General features: G+C 45.2%; 1 protein-coding gene across 2 annotated transcripts in view; it reads left to right on the plus strand.

The window, feature by feature from the left end:
* Positions 1–21808, plus strand: part of LOC134949558 (major histocompatibility complex class I-related gene protein-like) — a 99440-nt gene that overhangs the window by 25642 nt on the left and 51990 nt on the right. The window lies entirely within an intron of this gene.

The following is a 21808-nucleotide window of genomic DNA, read 5'->3' on the forward strand; positions in this document are numbered from 1 at the left end:
TGTGAGCGTCAGCGCCGCTGGTGATCTCCTCGTGGTCCCGAGCGTCCGCTACGCTATAGCGAATCATTACGTTAGACGGCAGCCAATAGCGTGCCTGCCTGTGAACTCTCTGCCGCGAGCGAACGTGACGCTTGAGCGTCTCGACTACGGCTAAGCTATCGTTACGCAACGTGCGTACCCTTACGGTATTCCATACGTAAATAGCGTACTGTGTTCTTAGACCTCTTAAAGGGTTTTATATACGATAAATATCTAGCTTTATCAATTGGCTGCTCGCCCGTCCTTCACATATCTGCACTAGGTAGATACAGCAGACATTATCCATCAGCAAAGGGCGGGAGGTTATATTCCTCGTAGTGCTGTCGGGATAAGCTTCTGCTTCACTTAGTAAAGGGTGCTGAAGGAATCCGGGAACCGGAGGTAAGAACAACACGCTAGTCTCTTTTAAAACTGTTTATTTTTCTGTCTTGCGTACACACGCACGCACATATATATATCTGCATTTCTTTTTCATTTGTGTATTTTCGTATATCACTCTCCTGTTTGCCAGTTTTATAGTTGATAAACGTGCTAAAAGAGATTTGCCGCTATTTCATAGTTTAAGAGTAAAGGAGAGATCGGTGTGGTGCTCAGTAGATGATCAAGGATCATCTACATTGATAAACGTATAAATTGTGTTACGGTGGATCTTTGCTTGGCGTACACGTGTCTCTAACAAAGGACTGAGACTTGCGTATGCAACCCAAAGGACGACGCACGCAGCGTATATTACGCAACGGAGCGTCCGGGTACGCCCACGTAACTCAAATCACAAGTGTTATTTTTTTTTCTCAACGCGATAAATAGCGCAACGCGGTAAATAACGCAAGGCGATAAATCGCGCAAATCTATTTTAACATTCAAAATTTAAATTAACAGATCCTTCTCCTAATTGGTAACACATCTGGTCTAAAGAAAATTTCTGCGCAGAAATAGAAATAGAAACAAAAGTGTATATGTGGTGAGTGAGTGTTTGTTTTTACAATTTTTGAGGTTGAACCACAAGAAAAGTCGAGTTCTCGTGAGGTACATACGTGTAAGTGACGTACATGGTGGCTAGGGAGGCATCCCTGGTTAAACATAAAATTTGAGCATTAGAGTATAGCGGACCAGGAGGTCATACTGTAGCACAGACCAGGAGGTCCAGGTACAGCAGACAAGGAAGTCCGCTATAGAGTCAAGAGGCACAACACCAAGAAAGGGTTGGTGCAACACCCATATAGGCCATACAAGCTCTTGCTGAAGGAATTCGCAGCCACAATTTTCGATTCCGTTGGTCGCTCCGTACATAAGATTAGTTGCTTATGTACTGAACGATTGTACCGCACGTAATTGTGTACATTAGTTAGTAATCTGACCTAGTACCATTAGAGTAAAGGGGTCACAAACGCTATTTGTACATTCTAACGTGATTTGTGTAATTTCTTTTTATTTTAAGGGAGGTTTGCTGCTCACTCAGGAACTATCCAACAACCAATAGTTACTGGAAAGAGTAAGTGTTCTTCGGATAACCCTCGCAGGTTCCAGTAAATAGAGGTTCAGGTCGCAGAGGCCCTGGGTCGAGTACGCCAGCACTAGAGCAGTGTGTAGGTCGTATTGGTCGGCGTGGGCGAGTGAGTGGGGTACTCGGTAAACCGCCACCGTCAGCCTATTTTGAACATTTTGGTTTGCGTAAGGGTTGGCTGAATAAAGCAACACCTTCGAACAATGGGGGCCACTTGTTCAGTTAGGGGGCGATCAACCTCGGTTCGGGTTGATTCAGTGAACCGACCAATCGGGTCGGCAAGGTACGTAATGTGTGAGAAATACGGAAGTCACACAGAAGTTTTATGTGATGAATGGGAGAGAATGACGGTACATGACGGGGAGAAATTCCCAAAAGTAGGTAGCTTCAGCCTAGAAGTGTTACAAAATTTAAGGAGGAGGATATGTCTCATTAAATCAGCAAAGAGACGAATCAAGCATTACGATTATTTGCAGTTGTGGCAACAGGAGGGTGACATACAGAGAGGATTGGCTCAGGCGGCGGGATCTGGCTCTATCAGGAAACTGATCGCCACGGCCCCACCGCCACCATACATATCGGGAGAGAAATTGGTTGCGGAGAATGACGCACTAAGGTGTAACAAACAAACACTTAGCAACTGTGTAAATGTTAAAGATAATGTTAACCAATTAACCAATGCAAGTATTAACCCGTGCAAGTTGTACCCTGTTTTGAACTTTCCCCAGGAGTGTGATCAAGAGGACGAATCGGCAACAATATCAGCGCTCTCTCTAGCAGCCACCATAGCGGAGACAACAGTAGACACAGCTCCACCCCCAAAATTAGTAACAAAAGCCCCTAGCGGAGGGATAGGTGAGGTCGTATCAACGGGTAAGTACGGCACCATACATTATGCTGAAACTATTTCACCACAGGCTGTAGAATCTACACAGAATGATGTTGTTAGAATTAATCCTGTTAAGGTAATAGTAGTGCCAAATGGGAAAACGGACACTTCAGGAGTCACTCCCGTTAGGAACATTGCCATGTATTGCCCGTTTACCCGAATGGAATTAAGGACCATAGTGTCTGAATTCCCTGACCCTAGAAAAGATTTAGTTGCTAGCCAAAAATACATCAGAGACCTAGGAAACACTTTAGAGCCCAATAATAAAGATTGGCAGGTACTGCTAAGAGCTTGTTTACCCTCCAATGTCGACGCAGCTCAATTTTTAGTTGACTGTGGATTAGATCAGGATGTACCTCTTACAGATGTGTACAACAAAGATAACTTAAAAAGAATAAGCTTACAGTTAAAGGAGTATTTCCCAGCCGTAGTTAAATGGAGCAAAATATTCTCCATTAAACAAAAGGAGTCAGAAACAGCTGCAGAATACTTTCACAGGGCATTATTAGAGATGGCAAAATACACAGGCATAGAGGACATTAAAACCAACATAAACCATCGAGAAGTAGCAGTATCGGTACTGATGGATGGTTTAAAAGAAACATTAAAAGCAAGGGTACAGACCACACAACCATGTTGGCGAGGTCTGTCTGTGGCTACTTTGAGAGAGGCTGCTATTGATCACGATAGGAACATCACCAGACACAGGGAACAACAAGGTGATAAATTAATGTCAGTAAGTATACAGGCCCTGACCACAAGGCAGCCTTTGTTTATATCACCAAACCCTGTGGGTAAGTCAAGTGTGGTTACTTGTTATTCTTGTCATAAACAGGGACACATGGCACGAGACTGTAGAGCGAAAAATTCACGAAACTCATACCAACCCCCTAGACAACGACACGACACATGACATTGGGATCAGGGTCCGCAGAAACGGAGTTATGAGCCACATACAGGGGAAACAAAAAGATACCCCCCGAACAGAGACTGGCAAGCCTCTGGTAGCTCCCAATTAACTCCGTCACAAGTAGTTGCTGCCAGCGGGATTCAGGGAGGTCACCATACCCAATAGGGGTGTGGCCATACCTGTAATCTGCAGCCAGTAAAATTGATTGCAAGCCTTGGAAATGAACCCGAAATTGCAATCAATGTAGCTGGTAAATCATTAAACTTTCTTGTAGATACGGGGGCGGCCAAATCAGTGATAAATTCGACAGTGGGCATGAGAACCACTGGTAGGACAATTCCAGCCATGGGAGTAACAGGAGTAGTCCAGCATTACCCTGTTAGCAAACCAGCAGAGATTACAATAGGGCCTTTACATACCAAGCATTCCTTTTTGCTGGCTGCATCGGCACCGACCAATCTCCTGGGTAGAGACTTACTGTGTAAAATGGGGTGCGTCATTTATTGTACTCCTGAAGGTGTATTCTTGGACATACCTGAGAATCACGCTCAGGAAGTGCGAGACATGTTAGACTCCCCATCAAAATTAATGTCACATACCATTATGACAAATAGGACTCCCTCCCAAGTAGAAGAGATGACATCCCAGATACCAGAGTCACTTTGGACTAAAGATGGACAGGACACTGGATTAATGGCAAACGTAGCTCCGGTAGTTGTACAAGTAAAAGATGGCAGGATAGCTCCAAAAATCCCACAGTACCCTCTGAAGCCAGAGGTGGAGTTAGGAGTTTACCCAGTAATAGAGCGCTTGCTACAACAGGGCATTCTGGTAAGAACGTCCAGCACTGCCAATAGTCCCATCTTCCCTGTGAAAAAGAGTGGGGGGAGGGGTTACAGGCTAGTGCAGGACCTAAGGGGGATTAACAAAATAGTTGAGAGTCAGTTCCCCGTAGTGCCAAATCCAGCTGTCATCCTAATGCAAATCCCTCCCACTGCGAAATATTTCACTGTTATTGACCTCTGCTCCGCTTTCTTTTCGGTACCTCTGCACCCTGACAGCCAATATCTGTTCGCATTTACATACAGAGGAGTCCAATACACATGGACTCGATTACCCCAAGGTTTCATAGATAGTCCAAGTATATTTTCTCAGGCTTTGCATGATTGTTTACAGTCTTTCCAACCAGTGAGTAGATCAGTATTGATACAGTATGTGGATGATTTACTACTGTGTTCAGATTCATTGGAAGCGTCCCTGAAGGATACGAAACAGCTCCTGTTTCATCTTTCAGACACAGGACACAAGGTTTCCAAAGACAAGTTACAATTATGCCAAACTAAAGTAAAATATTTGGGACACTGTCTAACACAAGGACTGAGACATCTGACTGCTGATAGAATTCAGAACCCAGCAACAGATCAGAACGTTTTTAGGAATGTGTGGGTATTGCCGTAATTGGATCCCAGGGTTTTCCATTCTAGCCTTACCTTTGCAGGAGATGGTCTCTTCAAACAAACCTGATCGGATTTCGCATACAGACGAGTCTGAGACGGCATTTGAGAGACTTAAACAGTGCCTAACGCAGGCACCAGCATTAGGTATGCCAGACTATGGGAAACCCTTTGAACTATACGGAACAGAAAGTGCTGGTTGCGCGGCAGGCGTACTAACCCAAAAGCACGGTGATGCCAGCAGGCCAGTAGCATACTACAGCGCTCAGCTAGATACGGTAGCGCGATCCCTCCCCACATGCTTGCGAAGCGTTGCGGCGATAGCATTGCTAGTAACGAAAAGCGAAGATGTAGTGCTAGGTCACAACCTCACAATTCATACACCACATGCAGTGTCAGCCTTGTTAAATTCTGCCCAAACCAGGCACGTCTCATCAGCGCGGTTTACAAGATGGGAATTGGCACTAATGGCCCCCGTAAACATCACCATAAGGAGATGCAGTGCATTAAATCCTGCAACATATCTCCCGGGTGTGCCTGGACAGGCACAAAGGGTGGAGGATGAGAGTGATGGGGAAGGAGGACTTAATACAAAGGAAGACACACATGATTGTATGGAATATTTGACCCAAAATTTTACCGCAAGGCCTGACATCAGTGACAACCCACTGGAAGATGTAGAACTTACGTTCTACACGGACGGTAGTTGTCATAGACAGTCAGACTCGGGAGACTTGTGTACTGGATACGCAGTCGTAGATGACCAAGGCACCATAGAAGCGGAACCGCTAGGCCCACCTCACTAAGCCCAGGTTGCTGAACTGGTCGCCCTAACCAGAGCATGTGAATTGGCTAAGGGTAAGTCAGCCAATATCTACACCGATTCTAGATACGCATTCGGGGTAGTTCATGATTTCGGAGCCCTATGGCGCCTCAGAAATTTCATGACGGCAGCTGGTACACCGGTAGCGCATGCAGCTCACATAAAAAGGCTTCTAACAGCGATACAGGAACCCGACAGAGTGGCTGTTATCAAGTGTAAAGCACACACATATAGCCAGGACCCAGTATCACTTGGTAACAGCCGAGCAGACGAAGCTGCTAAGTTAGCAGCTGCTACCCCCAGACAGACAGACACCACACAACTGATGGTATTTAATACCATCAACACACAGAAGTTGTGTGAAATGCAAAATTTGTGTTCCACACAGGAAAAGGCAGTCTGGAAGGCAAAGGGATATGGCCAGGAGTCCTCAGGACTCTGGACGGATGGACACGGTAAACCAGTGGCCCCCAGAACATACCTTCCATGTTTAGCTGAGGCAGCTCACGGGCTGACTCATCTGGGCAAGGAAGGGATGTGCAAGTTGGTAAGAGCATATTGGTGCGCCCCAGGATTTTCATCTCATGCGAGTAAGAGAGCAATGTCATGCCTTACTTGTTTGAGAAAGAACATCGGAAAGGCAATACCTACAGAACCATCTCATATCCCACCTGCCGGCGGCCCTTTCCAGGTAATACAGATTGACTTCATTCAATTACCCCCTTGTCGGAATTTGAAATATGTACTTGTTTGTATAGATGTTTTCTCAAATTGGGTCGAAGCATTTCCTTCGGCCACAAATACCGCTATGTTTACTGCTAAGAAAATTGTGCAGGAATTTGTATGTAGATATGGTATCCCTAGAATAATCGAAAGTGATAGGGGTACCCATTTTACAGGTGATGTCTTTCAAGGAATGTGTAAATTGATGGGAATTGATAGCAAGCTGCACACTCCGTACCGTCCACAGGCGAGTGCGAAGGTGGAAAGAGTAAACAGCACTGTTAAAAATAAATTGAGTAAAGTTATGGCAGAGACGGGATTGACATGGCCAGAAGCTTTACCCATTGTATTGTACAGTATCAGAACCACTCCCAGGTCCCCTCTTAATCTGTCTCCCTTTGAAATCTTGTTTGGTCGACAACCGCATGTTATGATTAACCCTCAGGATGATTTGAAGTGTAACAATGAAGTAACTGTAAAATACTTGATTAACATGAGTAAACAGTTAAGGAATCAAAATGATAATCTGAAGTTGGTGATTCCTGATTTACCAGATAGTAATTGTCATGACATTGAACCTGGGGATTATGTAATGATACGGAATTTTCTACGCTCAGGTTGCCTTATTGACAGATGGGAAGGACCATACCAGGTCTTATTGACTAGCACTACAGCATTGAAGGTTGCTGAGAGAGAGACTTGGGTTCATTCGGCCCACTGTAAGAAGGTTGCTGATCCAGAGAGGTCCCGTGATAAGGAACAGACGGTAGAGGTTGTATCACTGGAGTGTCTGTTCCAGGAGGATTGAGGCGGCACCTGAGCATTGAAAATCACAAGACCAAAAGCAGTTGTCGATCCCCTGTTCCTTTTTATTGTTTTTCTCCAACTTCCCATCCCCTCTCCCTCAAATTATTTTTTTCCCCCTTCTCATTCTTCTCCGTTTCCTCCTACAAGATGGACTTGCCCCAAGAGACTGTGATCCGGATTTTCCTGTCGACCATGATGTTGACCAGAGCAGTCTGTTCCGGCGAGAGTACCATGGAGGTCGAGAGAGGTTCTGGAATGGGTTCTGATGATAAAGATAGAGGCGTAGTTTTCCAAGAACAACTTAACCAACAAGTAAAGGCGAGTATCAGAAAACGATCCGATAGCATTGACAATAGAAGGAATTGTGAAGGATTGTTAGCTGAAGAAAACTGTATCTGTAGGCTCTGTAACAACGTAGTTGAGGATGGGTGCATTAAGAAATGCCAATCCAGTTTTAATATCCATATGGACCGGCATCCATTGAGTGACTATCACTCCTTAGTGGGTAGTGTGTTAAATAAAACAGATTGTTGGGTATGCTCTCAAGTACCTCAAGGTCATAGCAAATCAGGGCTAGTACCATTTCCTTTAACGTTAGGGGAGGTACTTGAGTTAAGTGGTGGGAGACCGGTGGACAGGAGGTTTAATATCTCCAGCCCTCCTAGTTTGAAGCTCCACCAATACCATGTGGATAGGTCCCTATTATGTTTTAACATCTCCAATCCCCGAAAGCCGGGAAATTGGGAAGTGTCATGGAGTAATCAAACCATGACCTTTTCGCATAGAGCAGATAGAATGCCTACAGATACAGAGCTTATACGCCACATAGCCAGTAGAGGAAAATCTTTCCGGTATAGGTATACCTTAGGAAATAGGATTACGAGAGTTGGAGAGGTATCACCAGGATACTGTGCACATATCGTACAACCTGATACGTGTACTAAGCAGATGGAAGAATTAGGGTTAGGAGATTTCACATGGAAGGTGTGTAATATGGTTATGTCCTACTCCGTCCCATATGTTCTCCCCGATTATGCATATTTCATATGCGGGAGAAAGGCGTATAAGTGGCTTGCCCCAAACTCTGAAGGATTGTGTTATATTGGAAAAGTACTGCCTGAAGTAATGACTGTATCACATGACAAAATGAAAGACATACACCGTGGTGCCCAAGCTCCTTATACTCACACCCATTACGAGCACATAGTTAAAAGGCAACTGACAGAGAGGACAGAGCATTCGGCCTCTGATATGATCCATGAATCCACCGGGATTCAGGTTCTACTTGCGTTAGACTTCACTCGCACCGCTCGAGGAGTGATGAACTATAGATACATCTCTGCGCTTGCAAATTTGTTAGATAATATCACTGAAATGTATGATGACACGTTTAGGTATACTGGAAGGGAACTTCAAGCTTACAAAACAGAACTGGTACAGCATAGAATGGTTCTCAATTACCTCACAGCAGTGACAGGCGGATATTGTGTCACACTGGCAACACAGTACGGCGTGAAGTGTTGCACATATATTACGAATAGCACCGAGGATCCGGTCGAGGTCATAGACCAAAAGATGGACGATATTCTCCAACTAAAGTGGGAATTTCGCAGGAGACACAATCTCACTCTTGCTGCTGTAGGTAATGAGCTGACTGGTTGGGTGTCATGGTTGAACCCGCGAAATTGGTTCTCTGGTTTAGGAGAATGGGCTCAAGGAGTCATAATGGATGTTGGGAAGTTTCTTCTATGTATCTTAGGTGTTGTCATATCAATTGGTTTGATATTTAGATGCGGGCAGGCATTAATGAAGTGCAATCGTCGTACTAGGGTAATGAGCTTGAGGAGTGAGGGAACTGTAATTCCAATGGACTTGATTTATGACCCAACGGTAGAAACAATGATGTAATGAAAATGCGATTATACGGTCCGTTTATTTCACCTGTTTCTCCGTTTTCTTCCAAGGTAAAAAGACCCACTTGGACGAGGAATTTGATGAGCCGATATACAGACAACAGATGGATTAAAGAAGAAGTTTTGACAACCTTATACACAGATTTTTGATGAACTATGCCATAGATCCCCAGTTTCCCTAGAAATTTTAAAATTACGCTAGCCCAACACTTTTGTAAATCTATGGACATTGACAGCTTTTGCTCGCACCTTATGGGCAAAAGCACAAAGAAGACTGCAACCAACAGACACCGAACAAGACTTCAACCGACAAATGTACATTAACCTGACATAGAATACCACTGCATTTACCATAAGTGTTCTTTATCTTCATTTCTACAACCCTCAGGTAATGACACACATAGTCGATAGGGAATACAGGCACAGATATCAGCAATCACATATCTCCCCCATTCATGTATCATCAACTAAAATGTGCTCCCCATTTTGTTACAACCACAGCCGAAAGAGCTCGGTAGAGTTTGACAGCCCATCCACAGACCCTTAATACGGGATAAGAAGGAATTCAAATGTATACTTCGCAATACCTCGAAGCTTGATGTACAACACGTACGGCACGATGATACATGACCCCCCCAAACATGGACTCATACACACATGCTTCTGCTATCTCACTAGGTCATACCCTCTTCACACCTTCTCCTCTCTCCTCCCTTACCCAACCATGGAAATGTATTAACCCCTGACATATATTTTTCTCTTTTTGAAATGTTTTAGAAGGTGGCAGTTATTATTGACTGCCAAAGGGTGGACTGTCAAAGTCAGAAAAATATCTCTATACACACTGCCATATTTGCACCTCATACAGGTCCGTGCTGCGCATGTATACGCTCTCCCGTGCGTGCGCATACTCACAGTCGCGGGCACCCGCAGGCGCACGGTATGCGTATTTACGGTAGAGTTTATGTGATCGTAGCGTGCGACTCAATCGTTACATATTTTCACTATATAATGTATTTTGTAGATCATGGTCCCTTTGATAGATTCTGAAAGTTTAGTTAATATAGCATGTTCCTGGACAGAGAGATCCCTCTTTGTATTGTACGAAGGGTCCAACAGGGGTCATACAGTGGTGTTTAGTACCCATCGGAAGAGTATTTAATTAGCAATATTCCGGTGTTGGTTTGGAGCGGATTAATCGCTCGTGCGAATAGTTATGGACATAAGAAGTTTATGTCCATTTACTATTATTTGCTCTTACTTAGCCATGCGGCGGGAAACCTAGTTACCCACCCACCTGAACAGTTGGAAGTAGACACAGCCCACCTGTATGAATCAACCTATGACCTTTTGTTATAATGCGAAGCCGAATTCCTGTGTCCAATGAACAATGAGATTGTAGGGACCATTGAATTGTATTGTGTGTGGGGCATAAATAGACAAGCCGATGATATCCAGCTCACTCTCTTCAACGGTTCTCATTGCTGATAATCGGGAGCTGGATATCGAGGCGCATGCGATCGTTTCCCCTTGTGCGTAAGTGTTTCTCCGCAATCATATTGATCTTCTTGTTATTGTGAGCCATATCTCTCTCTCTCTCTCTTCTCCTCTTTCTCTCTTATTTTCCTTTAAAACGTAATTGTATTGTATTGTATTTCCTGTGTAGTTATCTGGTTAGGTAGTCTATGTTATATTGTAGTGTATGACTTGTATTGTGTTAAATTCTTTTGCAAGTATATCATTCATAATCTATATATAAGGCGTTAGACCCTAAGCCCGGTATCTGTGTATTTCTTATAGTGTTAAGTATTCTCAGAGCGTCGGTGACGCTCGATCAGCTTTTGAGTTAATAAGGTTATACTGTGTTGCGTTTACACTCTATTATTTCACTAAGGTTTTACTGCACAACACACTGTTTATGGTTTAGATACAAAGGTTTAACATTGTGAGCGTCAGCGCCGCTGGTGATCTCCTCGTGGTCCCGAGCGTCCGCTACGCTATAGCGAATCATTACGTTAGACGGCAGCCAATAGCGTGCCTGCCTGTGATCTCTTGGCCGTGAGCGAACATGACGCTTGAGCGTCTCGACTACGGCTAAGCGATCGTTACGCAACGTGCGTACCCTTACGGTACTTCATACGTAGATAGTGTACAGTGTTCTTAGACCTCTTAAAGGGTTTTATATACGATAAATATTTAGCTTTATCAGTACCTTCCTTCCGCAGCCCCCCCAGCTAGGAAAACCTGCTCTGCTCCAACTCTGCAGTCCTTTCGGACAGCGAAATTCAAAGGCAAATCCAAAGGTTCCTCTACAGCCTTCAAAGCTAATAGAGGTAAACCCAGAAAACCAGCAGCTGCAGGTTCTCAGGAACAGACCTCCGGTTCTACTTCCTCAAAGACTTCAGCATGACGGTGGACCGCACTGCCTGGACGACAGGCAGGTAGGAGCATGGTTACGTTATATCAGTCACGTTTGGGCAACGACTTGCCATTATCCCTGGGTCACAGACATTATTGCCCAGGGATACAGACTGGAGTTTCAGGAACTCCCACCTCACAGATTCTACAAATCAGGCTTATCAGCTTCTCCGGAAGCAAGTATGACTTTACAGGCAGCCATTCAAAAACTGGTTCAGACTCAGGTCATTGTCCCAGTTACACTCGTTACAAAACAAGGGTTATTACTCCAACCTGTTTGTGGTACCGAAACCGGATGGTTCGGTAAGGCCCATTCTAAACCTCAAATTACTGAACCCGTATTTAAGGGTGTTCAAGTTCAAGATGGAGTCTCTGGGAGCAGTGATCTCAGGTCTAGAGGAGGGGGAATTCCTGGTGTCTCTGCACATCAGGGATGCGTACCTTCACATTCCGAATGGCCGCCTCATCGGGTTTATCTACAGGACTGTCACTACCAGTTTCAGGCCCTGCCATTTGGCCTTTCCACGGCACCGAGGGTATTTACCAAGGTAATGGCAGAGATGATGTTTCTCCTCCGCAAGCAGGGAGTGAACATAGGCCCTCATTCCGAGTCGTTCGCTCGTTATTTTTCTTCGCATCGCAGTGAAATTTCGCTTAGTGCGCATGCGCAATGTTCGCACTGCGACTGCGCCAAGTAACTTTGCTATGAAGATAGTATTTTTACTCACGGCTTTTTCTTCGCTCCGGCGATCGTAGTGTGATTGACTCGAAATGGGTGTTACTGGGCGGAAACACGGCGTTTTATGGGCGTGTGGATGAAAACGCTACAGTTTCCGGAAAAAACGCAGGAGTGGCTGGAGAAACGGGGGAGTGTCTGAGCGAACGCTGGGTGTGTTTGTGACGTCAAACCAGGAACGACAAGCACTGAACTGATCGCACAGGCAGAGTAAGGTTGAAGTTACTCAGAAACTGCTAAGTAGTTTGTAATCGCAATATTGCGAATACATCGGTCGCAATTTTAAGAAGCTAAGATACACTCCCAGTAGGCGTAGGCTTAGCGTGTGTAACTCTGCTAAATTCGCCTTGCGACCGATCAACTCGGAATGAGGGCCATAATACCATACCTGGACGACCTGCTGATAAAAGTACCATCGAGGGAGAGGTTGTTGGACAGCATGCCCTCTCAACCCGACTGCTTCAGGATCACGGGTGGATTGTGAACGTACCAAAATCCCACCTGGAACCAACACTCAGCACTCTCTCACCCGGTTTGGGAGCTTTGGTACATCCCCATGGTAAAAGTGCGGACCCCAGTATCCTCTAGCACGTAAGAGAAAATAAGATTTCAATTACTTACCGGTAAATCCTTTTCTCGTAGTCCGTAGAGGATACTTGGTTAAGTATTATTGTTGGTTCAGCTGTTGCTGTTCCTGTTCAGTTTGGTTAGCATGGCTTTCCTCTTGGTTGTGTGTGCTGGTCCGAATCTCACCACTGTTCTGTTAAATCCGTCCTCAGGATATGTCCGTCTCCTCGGGCACAGTTTCTAGACTGGGTCTGGTAGGAGGGGCATAGAGGGAGGAGCTAGTGCACACTATTGATTTCTTAAAGTGCCCAAGGCTCCTAGTGGACCCGTCTATACCCAATGGTACTAATGTGGACCCCAGCATCCTCTACGGACTACGAGAAAAGGATTTACCGATAGGTAATTAAAATCCTATTTTCTGTCCTGAAACAGCAGTACTTGAAGGTAAGAAAAACATCAGTCTTTAGTTCTCGTGAAATATATGTATATATTTTTTTAAATAAAACTAATATACATTTTGCTCCGTATTGGAAGCATGGCAACATATATTCAAGAATTTTATGTGTAATTGTAACAACCTGGAAATGTGACGAGTGACCTTTTCCTTGGTGAGGGTCAGAGTCTCTAAGTAGATACGCTCAATTCTGAGAAGTCACACAAAGGTTTTAAAAGAGGACTCTATTTATTGGTTAAGAAGATTATTGCCACACTCCGAGCAGAATACATACATTTTACAGGTAGACGAGATGCTGGCTGTCAGTATACCGACACTGGTATCCTGTCTGTCGGAAGCAAGGCAGCAAGTCCCTTTGCAGGATCGCTGTGCATGCCACGATATGGGCGTGGTGGTTCGTTGCGCTTGCCACAGGTTTTATTCCCGTTCGGTTGGTGGCATGGACCCACCAACCGAGTGTGTATATCTAGCGTTTGTCGTGATTCTGGCCGGCGGCATTTCACCAGCTGTCGGGATTCTGGCGTCGGTCTTCTGAACGCCGGGATCCCGCCAGTCGGTATATTAACGACATCCCCTCTGAGTGTCCTCTGAAGAAAAGACTAAATACAACTAGCAACACTGAATGGACATACTGCATGACATTCTAAACTTAGAGAATCAATATATCAAACAGAGGATGCTCCTTTATTGTGCGAGAACTGGCGGATTGCTGTTCTCTCTCCGGCTGCATCATGTTCCTGCAAAAGAGTTGGCTCTTTCTACACACTTCTCTGAACTATGCCAACTCTTTACAACTAAAGTAAATACCGGTTGGTATGTACAATGAACAGTTAGTTAAACTTGTCATTTACGCTTTAGGCTAATATAAACACAACATTAAACATATAATTAACCATAAAATACACAGGTTGCAATGAGATCAGGTCATACAATAAATTACATTTCTACCTGTACCAGGGTATCCATACAAACCCGTGTTGCTGGTTGGTGTAAAAGGGTCGAGTTGGAATAATCCAGGGCGAGTGACCTGGTATTCCAACTCGCGTAGTTTGCAACCCAGTGTAAATGGGAGCCGGGTCGCTTCCCGTACACAGTGATGTACAGGCTGCGCTTGGAGATCTTGTGATCTCCAAGCGCCACTGGCAACTTGTTGGTTGGTGACTGCGGTGGGAAAGGGGTCTGATGCAGGGCGGAGCTGGGTAGCACCCGTGTCAGGCTCCCGGCTGCGAACCGCGATTTTAGTCTAAAAGCGGTATAACTTGCTCCAATAAGTAAAACAGTTCTTCCTGGCTGACTAGTTACAGGATTTAAAGTTGATAAAAGCTCCAGATTCTCATTGTCTGTCTGTAATCTGCAGCCTCAGTTACACGGGCTTACAGGTGACACTTGGTAGCTCCCTGCCTGTAACTGCTCACACCCGTTGTCAGTATGTAACCCTTTGGCAGCTGTACCAGGAAAGGCTGCGACTGTCCTTCCAGGTGCTAGACAGGTGAGACAACTTATGCTGCCAGCTCTGTTCTTTACTAGTCTATCCCTACAGCTGACACTTTAGTTTCAGTAAGGAGGCAAAAGAGGGAACTCCTAGGTAATGCAGACATGTAGATAGGCGCCATGGGCCCTGGAAGTGTATGTTTTGGCGCCCCCATCCCCTGTACTGAATTGGGGGTCTAGTCAACATGAGGTGGCATATTACATTTGAAAAGAAACAATATTAAAAATCCCAAATTGGTGACAGGGCCAGTTCTAGATCTTGTGGAGCTCAGGGCGAAAGTTTCCTTTGGGTGCCCCCCAACAATATAGGGGAATGGCAGTTTGGACGGTGTAATGGTTAACATTTCTGCCTCACAGCACTGAAGTCATGGGTTCGGTTCCCACCATGGCCCTAACTGTGCAGAGTTTGTATATTCTCCCCGTACTTGCGTGGGTTTCCTCCGGGTACTCCGGTTTCCTCTCACAATCCAAAAATATACTGGTAGGTTAATTGGCTCTTAACAAAAAATAACCCTGATGTGTGTGTGTGTTAAGGAATATAGATTATAAACTCCCATGAGGCAGGGACTGATGTGAATGGAAAAAATATTCTCTGTAAAGCGCAGCGGAATACGTGTGTACTATATAAATAACTGCTAATAATAAATAAATAATGGCTTACTTTATTTGGGATGGTGCGTGGCCACAGAATAGTACCAATTCACATTACATCGCACAGTAGTGCCTGTTATTCACATTATATATACTCCAGATTTATTGCAGCTGGTCAGACTTAGGGTGACCATATTATCCCTTTTACTTGGGACACACATGGATTACACAGGTTCTGTGGCTGATTAACACCAGCTGAAATGCAGGCTTGTAGTCAGCCAGCCACAGAACCTGTGTAATCCATGAGCGTCCCAGGTAAAAGGGATAATATGATCACTATAACTTAGTGGAAGTATGACAAGTCACTGCTGTGCATTCTGGGAAATGTGCTATGTCCCAGGAAGCTGCCTATCACCAAGGCAGACCCGCCCCGTACTGCCTCCACTGTCACTGCTCACTGTCTACCGGTATATAAATAGCTGTGTCACCCGCCTTTCCTTGTCAGTGTCCGTTCCTGTTTAAGCATAAACTGGACTACTAATGGGTGGATAATGGGGTGGAGAAAAACTGATAGCACAGTCCCATTAATATAATGTTACCACATCGGCACCGCTGGAGGTGTAGTCCCTTGTGTGGTCCTTTTGAGTAGGTAGACAATGTCCAGGGTGGATGACCATAGGGATAAACTCCAACATGAATTAGTCCACCAGGAAACTGATGGCAATTTTGGAAGTCCAGTTCTGGTCTGGGCACATGAAGAGCAGCAAAAATGTGTGAAAGTGACCTAATAAAAGCAGCTGACGCGTTTCACTGCTAGTAATGCAGCTTTTTCAAAGTATGAAAAGGCTACAGTACTAGCCGTGAAACTCGTAAGGTGCTTTTAAACACTGTCCCCAATGCCCAGCACAGCCACAGCATGGCTAACAGCAGACCCCACTGTCACCAATGCCATGAGGCAGAGGCGTAGCCATAATTTTGTGGACTCCATAACAACATTGTGAAGGGGCCCCTGTCCCAATACTTCTAGAGAGACACTTCTCCACAGGTAGTTTTTATTTATAAACCTCATAATAGTGCCCTGGTTCATTTTCTGAACCATAGTTGGGCCTTAGTTAATGTTATGCCTTATAGTAGCGCCCTAGATTATTTTATGAACTGTAGTAGTGCCCTAGTTTACATGATGTCACATTATGGTGCTACAGCACACATCATGCAACACAGTACCCCCAATTCACATTATCACATAGTGTCTTCACTTCATATTATGCTACATTATAGTGAACTCCAGTTCATTTTATACCACATTAGCAGGTCCAGGAGCATAGATAGATATATTGTAAGCCCCAAGCAAATGTTTGTAAGGGCTCTTGAGTACCACGCAATGGTGAAAATTGTACATAACACATCTAACTGTGACAGGGAAGATGGGCCCCTCTCAACTCTGGGCCCCATAGCAGCTGCACTCCCTGCACCTATGGTAGCTACACCCCTGTATATAACACATGTAACTGTGACAGGGAAGGTGGCCCCTCTCAACTCTGGGCCCCATAGCAGCTGCACTCCCTGCACCTATGGTAGCTACACCCTGTATATAACACATGTAACTGTGACAGGGAAGGTGGGCCCTCTCAGCTCTGGGCCCCATAGCAGCTGCACTCCCTGCACCTATGGTAGCTACACCCCTGTATATAACACATGTAACTGTGACAGGGAAGGTGGCCCCTCTCAACTCTGGGCCCCATAGCAGCTGCACTCCCTGCACCTATGGTAGCTACACCCTGTATATAACACATGTAACTGTGACAGGGAAGATTGCCCCTCTCAACTCTGGGCCCCATAGCAGCTGCACTCCCTGCACCTATGGTAGCTACACCCCTGTATATAACACATCTAACTGTGACAGGGAAGATGGGCCCCTCTCAGCTCTGGGCCCCATAGCAGCTGCACTCCCTGCACCTATGGTAGCTACACCTCTGTATATAATACATGTAACTGTGACAGGGAAGGTGGCCCCTCTCAGCTCTGTGCCCCATAGCAGCTGCACTCCCTGCACCTATGGTAGCTACACCCTGTATATAACACATGTAACTGTGACAGGGAAAATGGCCCCTCTCAGCTCTTGGCCCCATAGCAGCTGCACTCCCTGCACCTATGGTAGCTACACCCTGTATAAAACACATGTAACTGTGACAGGGAAGGTGGCCCCTCTCAGCTCTGGGCCCCATAGCAGCTGCACTCCCTGCACCTATGGTAGCTACACCCTTGCCAAAAGTGGCACAATACTTATTTCACTAGCAATAAATAAATAAATATATTATTACTATACATAATAAATAACTATAATATTCAGGAATGGATGGCTCTTTTAGTGGGGTACCCCACATATACTGTATCATACACCATCAAACTTATTACATATGATAAAATATTGATAAATGGGTCCCTATTTTTGGATAATAAACAAGTGTAACAATTATAAACTAATAATGTCGATGCTGAATTAATGGCACTAGAAATGGTGGAGTGATAGGTGGGTGGGGGATTCGCCACTGATGGGGTGGGAGGCACTATGGGACTACTGCTCACTGGCTGGTCTGGGGTGTCTGTAATGTGGGTTTGTGACTTAAGTAGCTTGACTACCCCCTGTTACCACCAGGACATAGGGCAGTACGGATGGTGTGATGGTTAGCATTACTGCCTCACAGCACTGAGGTCATGGGTTCTATTCCTACCATGGCCCTAACTGTGTGGAGTTTGTATATTCTCCCCGTACTTGCGTGGGTTTCCTCCGGGTGCTCCGGTTTCTTCCCACAATCAAAAAAATATACTGGTAGGGTAATTGGCTCCCCACAAAATTAACCCAAGTGTGAATGTGTCTGTGTGTACATGTGATAGGGAATCTAGATTGTAAGCTCCACTGGGGCAGGGACTGGTGTGAATGGGCAAATATTCTCTCTGTACAGCGCTGTGCAATATGTGTGCACTATGGCCCTCATTCCGAGTTGTTCGCTTGCAAGCTGCTTTTAGCAGCATTGCACACGCTAAGCCGCCGCCTACTGGGAGTGAATCTTAGCTTCTTAAAAATGCTAACGAAAGATTCTCAGTATTGCGATTACTCACCTCTTAGCAGTTTCTGAGTAGCTGCAGACTTACTCTGCCAGTGCGATCAGTTCAGTGCTTGTCGTTCCTGGTTTGACGTCACAAACACACCCAGCGTTCGCCCAGACACTCCTCCGTTTCTCCAGCCACTCCTGCGTTTTTCCCAGAAACGGTAGCATTTTTTCGCACACACCCATAAAACGGCCAGTTTCCGCCCAGAAACACCCACTTCCTGCCAATCACACTCCGATCGCCTGAACGAAGAAAAAGCCGTGAGTAAAATACCTAACTGCATAGCAAATTTACTTGGCGCAGTCGCACTGCGAACATTGCGCATGCGCATTAGCGACTAATCGCTCCGTTGCGAAAAAAAAATAACGAGCGATCAACTCGGAATGACCCCCCATATATGTAAATGGTAATAATAATAATATGTCAGTCTCTCGAACTGCACTCTTTGGTCATGCAACATATGGCGCATTCTGCAGGCAATGTGAGACACAAATATGTCCCAGTCATCGGGTGGTTTTTGGAGCACTTGCTGTGCAGATGACAGCTCGTCTTCTCTGTTGCACATATATTTTTGGGGGCTTTTTCTTGGGCAGCAGGGATTGTGTAGAAGACGCCCCTTCACATTCAGGCAGGATGCAGCTTGTTTCTGGGGAATTGCCAACCAGGAGATAAGATATTGCAGCCTGTAAAAGAATAAAGATATGGTAAGTAGATGTATTGACAATTTTATTTTCTAGTTCTCTACAACCGTGGAGGAATGGAAAAGTATTGCTGAAGAATTTGAAACCTGGTGGAATTTCCTTAACTGCGGGGGGAGCCATAGATGGGAAATATGCGGATAACTCCACCTGCCAGGAGCAGATCCTATTACTATAACTACAAGGGATTCTTCAGCATTGTTCTGATGGCCATGGTCAATGCCAACTACAAATTCATATTTGCAGATGTTGGCAAGAATGGCCAGCTTCTGCTGGTGGGTCCATTAAGCAGACCATGTTCTACGATAAACTCATCAATGTATCGTCTCCTGAGGAAATCAAGTATGGCCACAATTTTGTGTTTGTAATCGATGAGTCCTTCGCACTACAGGCTGTCAAGAGCACGGTGGATTGTGGTATATTGGGGGTCATTCCGAGTTGATCATAGCTGTGCTATGCGCAGTTCCGAACCGATTGCTGTGATGCGACAAACTACAGAGAGCGATCGGGTCGGAATGGCCCCAATTAAGCGATTTATTCCGGCCATCCACCTGTGTGTAGAAAAGATCATCTGCGTCGTCATGGAATGCTGTGTACTGCATAATTTTCTACGCCATAAAACCAACAAAAAAGGACAACGTACACCGCTATGCCAGATGATCCAGAGCACACAGAGGACATGGATCGGTGGTCAGGGTTGCACCAACAGTCTCTGCACGTGTCAAACAAGTCCAGGAGCAATACAGGACATATTTTAACCACTTGCCTGGCATGGTTGCATCAGATGCGACCACACCAGAAAGTGTTTTATCTGATCTGTTCGCACAGGATGTGACCAGTAAGATATACAGCGCGGGAGGAGAAACTTCCCGCTGCTGCTGTCAGGGGCACTGGAAGGTCCCTCGGCCTCCCTGCACCCTCCCCTACTGATTGCTGTGCTGCCGATCACTGCTGATTGGTCAGTATGGCAGGACTACCCACCCGGCAGCTACAGGCAATAGCAGCTGCTGGGGAAGTGTAAATCAACCTCTTCAAGCCCCCTCCCCCTGTAGCTGGCTGCAATCTGGGCTGTTAAAACGAAAGTCACAATGTTTTCGATGTTCTGATGGTGCCGACCGATGTTCTGATGTTTGAAAAATTATATTTTACAAATATTTTTTTTAAAAAAACTTTTTTATTTTACTGACAAAATTTGAACTTCTGTACTGTTGGGCATTCAGCATTGTGTGTGCACTGTGGGGGTCATTCCGAGTTGATCACACGTAGCAACATTTTGCTGCTCGTGCGATCAACTAGACGCCGCCTATGGGGGAGTGTATTTTAGCATAGAAAGGATGCGATCGCTTGTGCACACCTGCTATGCTAAAAAAGTTCTGTGCAGAAGAAGACCAGCCCTGCAGTTACTTACCCTGTGCAATGGATCCAGCAATGAAGGTCCCGGCTGTGATGTCAGACATCTGCCCTCCAAACACCTGGACTCGCCTGTGTTCGGATCTCCACGCCCAGAAAACGGTGAGTATCCGCCCTGAAACGCCTCCCCGCTTTCAATCTTCTTGCGATCGCACTAGCGATCACTTTCTTCTTTCTTTTAGTCATTTCCCGGCGATGGCTGTCGTAGGGCAATAACGCGCGTGCATGCGCATTTCCCACCCATTTGCACCGCAGCAATGAACCGCAGCATTTGAACGGGTCGGAATGACCCCCTGTGTTTCTACTTACCAGATCAGAGCTTGAGCTTTCACCCTCTTTGTCCTCTTCTCCTATCCTTGGGTCCAGCGAGCAGAGGGAAGGCTGCTGTGGGTCCTGATTTAAGGTGAACATCATCAGGTTATAGTACCCGAGCATTGGGATATGTCAGTCATCTGCCCCCACTGCTGAAGCCATTGAAGGCTTCACTTTTTATGCTCCTTCAAAACGACTGTTGTGAAGTTCTGTATCTCTTTGCACACCCACTCTGTGTTGACACAACTGTAGTGCGGTTTGCCTAAATCCACCAACTCTTGGATGGCAGCATTCTCCAACACTTTATCTGAGTACTCCTTGGGCTTAATCTTCTGCAGGCATTTTTTTCTCCCTCTATAGCTCAAGGAGGGAGGTCCACAAAGGTCTGTTCCTTTCCATGGACATTTCTTCAACAATAATAAAAGAAATAAAAAAACATTATTAAAATAAAAAGCTTTTGAAAAGACAATAATTATAAACTGTGAACATCTAATGCGATATATCGTTCATCGTCCAGTAATGCGTACACACTGCGTAATTTGATGAAAATTGTTGACGATATCATCAGATTGACCTGTATGTGCGACGAACTGGATGATATGGATGATTTGTCATTCCGATTTGGCTCAAAGTGACAAACCGTCCAAAAGATTGTCTAATGTGTACCCAGCTTTAACCACATATAAAAACACAAAGAGAGCGTCTTCTTACATGCAATAAGTAACTCTGCTGTTAACCCAAAACGTGTCTCCAAGATAGGGAGAGCTTCTGTAATATCTTACTAAGCAAAAGGCCAAAGCATGTACCAAAGCTTGAAGATAGATAAAGTGGAGAGCTATAAAGAGGGGGAGGTACTAAGCAGTGAAAAGAGTGGAGAAGTGAGCCAGTGGAGAAGTTGCCCATGGCAACCAATCAGCATTGAAATAACATTACAAATTTGCATACTATAAAAGTATAA

Source organism: Pseudophryne corroboree, chromosome 8 (assembly GCF_028390025.1).
Source record: "Pseudophryne corroboree isolate aPseCor3 chromosome 8, aPseCor3.hap2, whole genome shotgun sequence".
NCBI lineage: Eukaryota > Metazoa > Chordata > Amphibia > Anura > Myobatrachidae > Pseudophryne > Pseudophryne corroboree.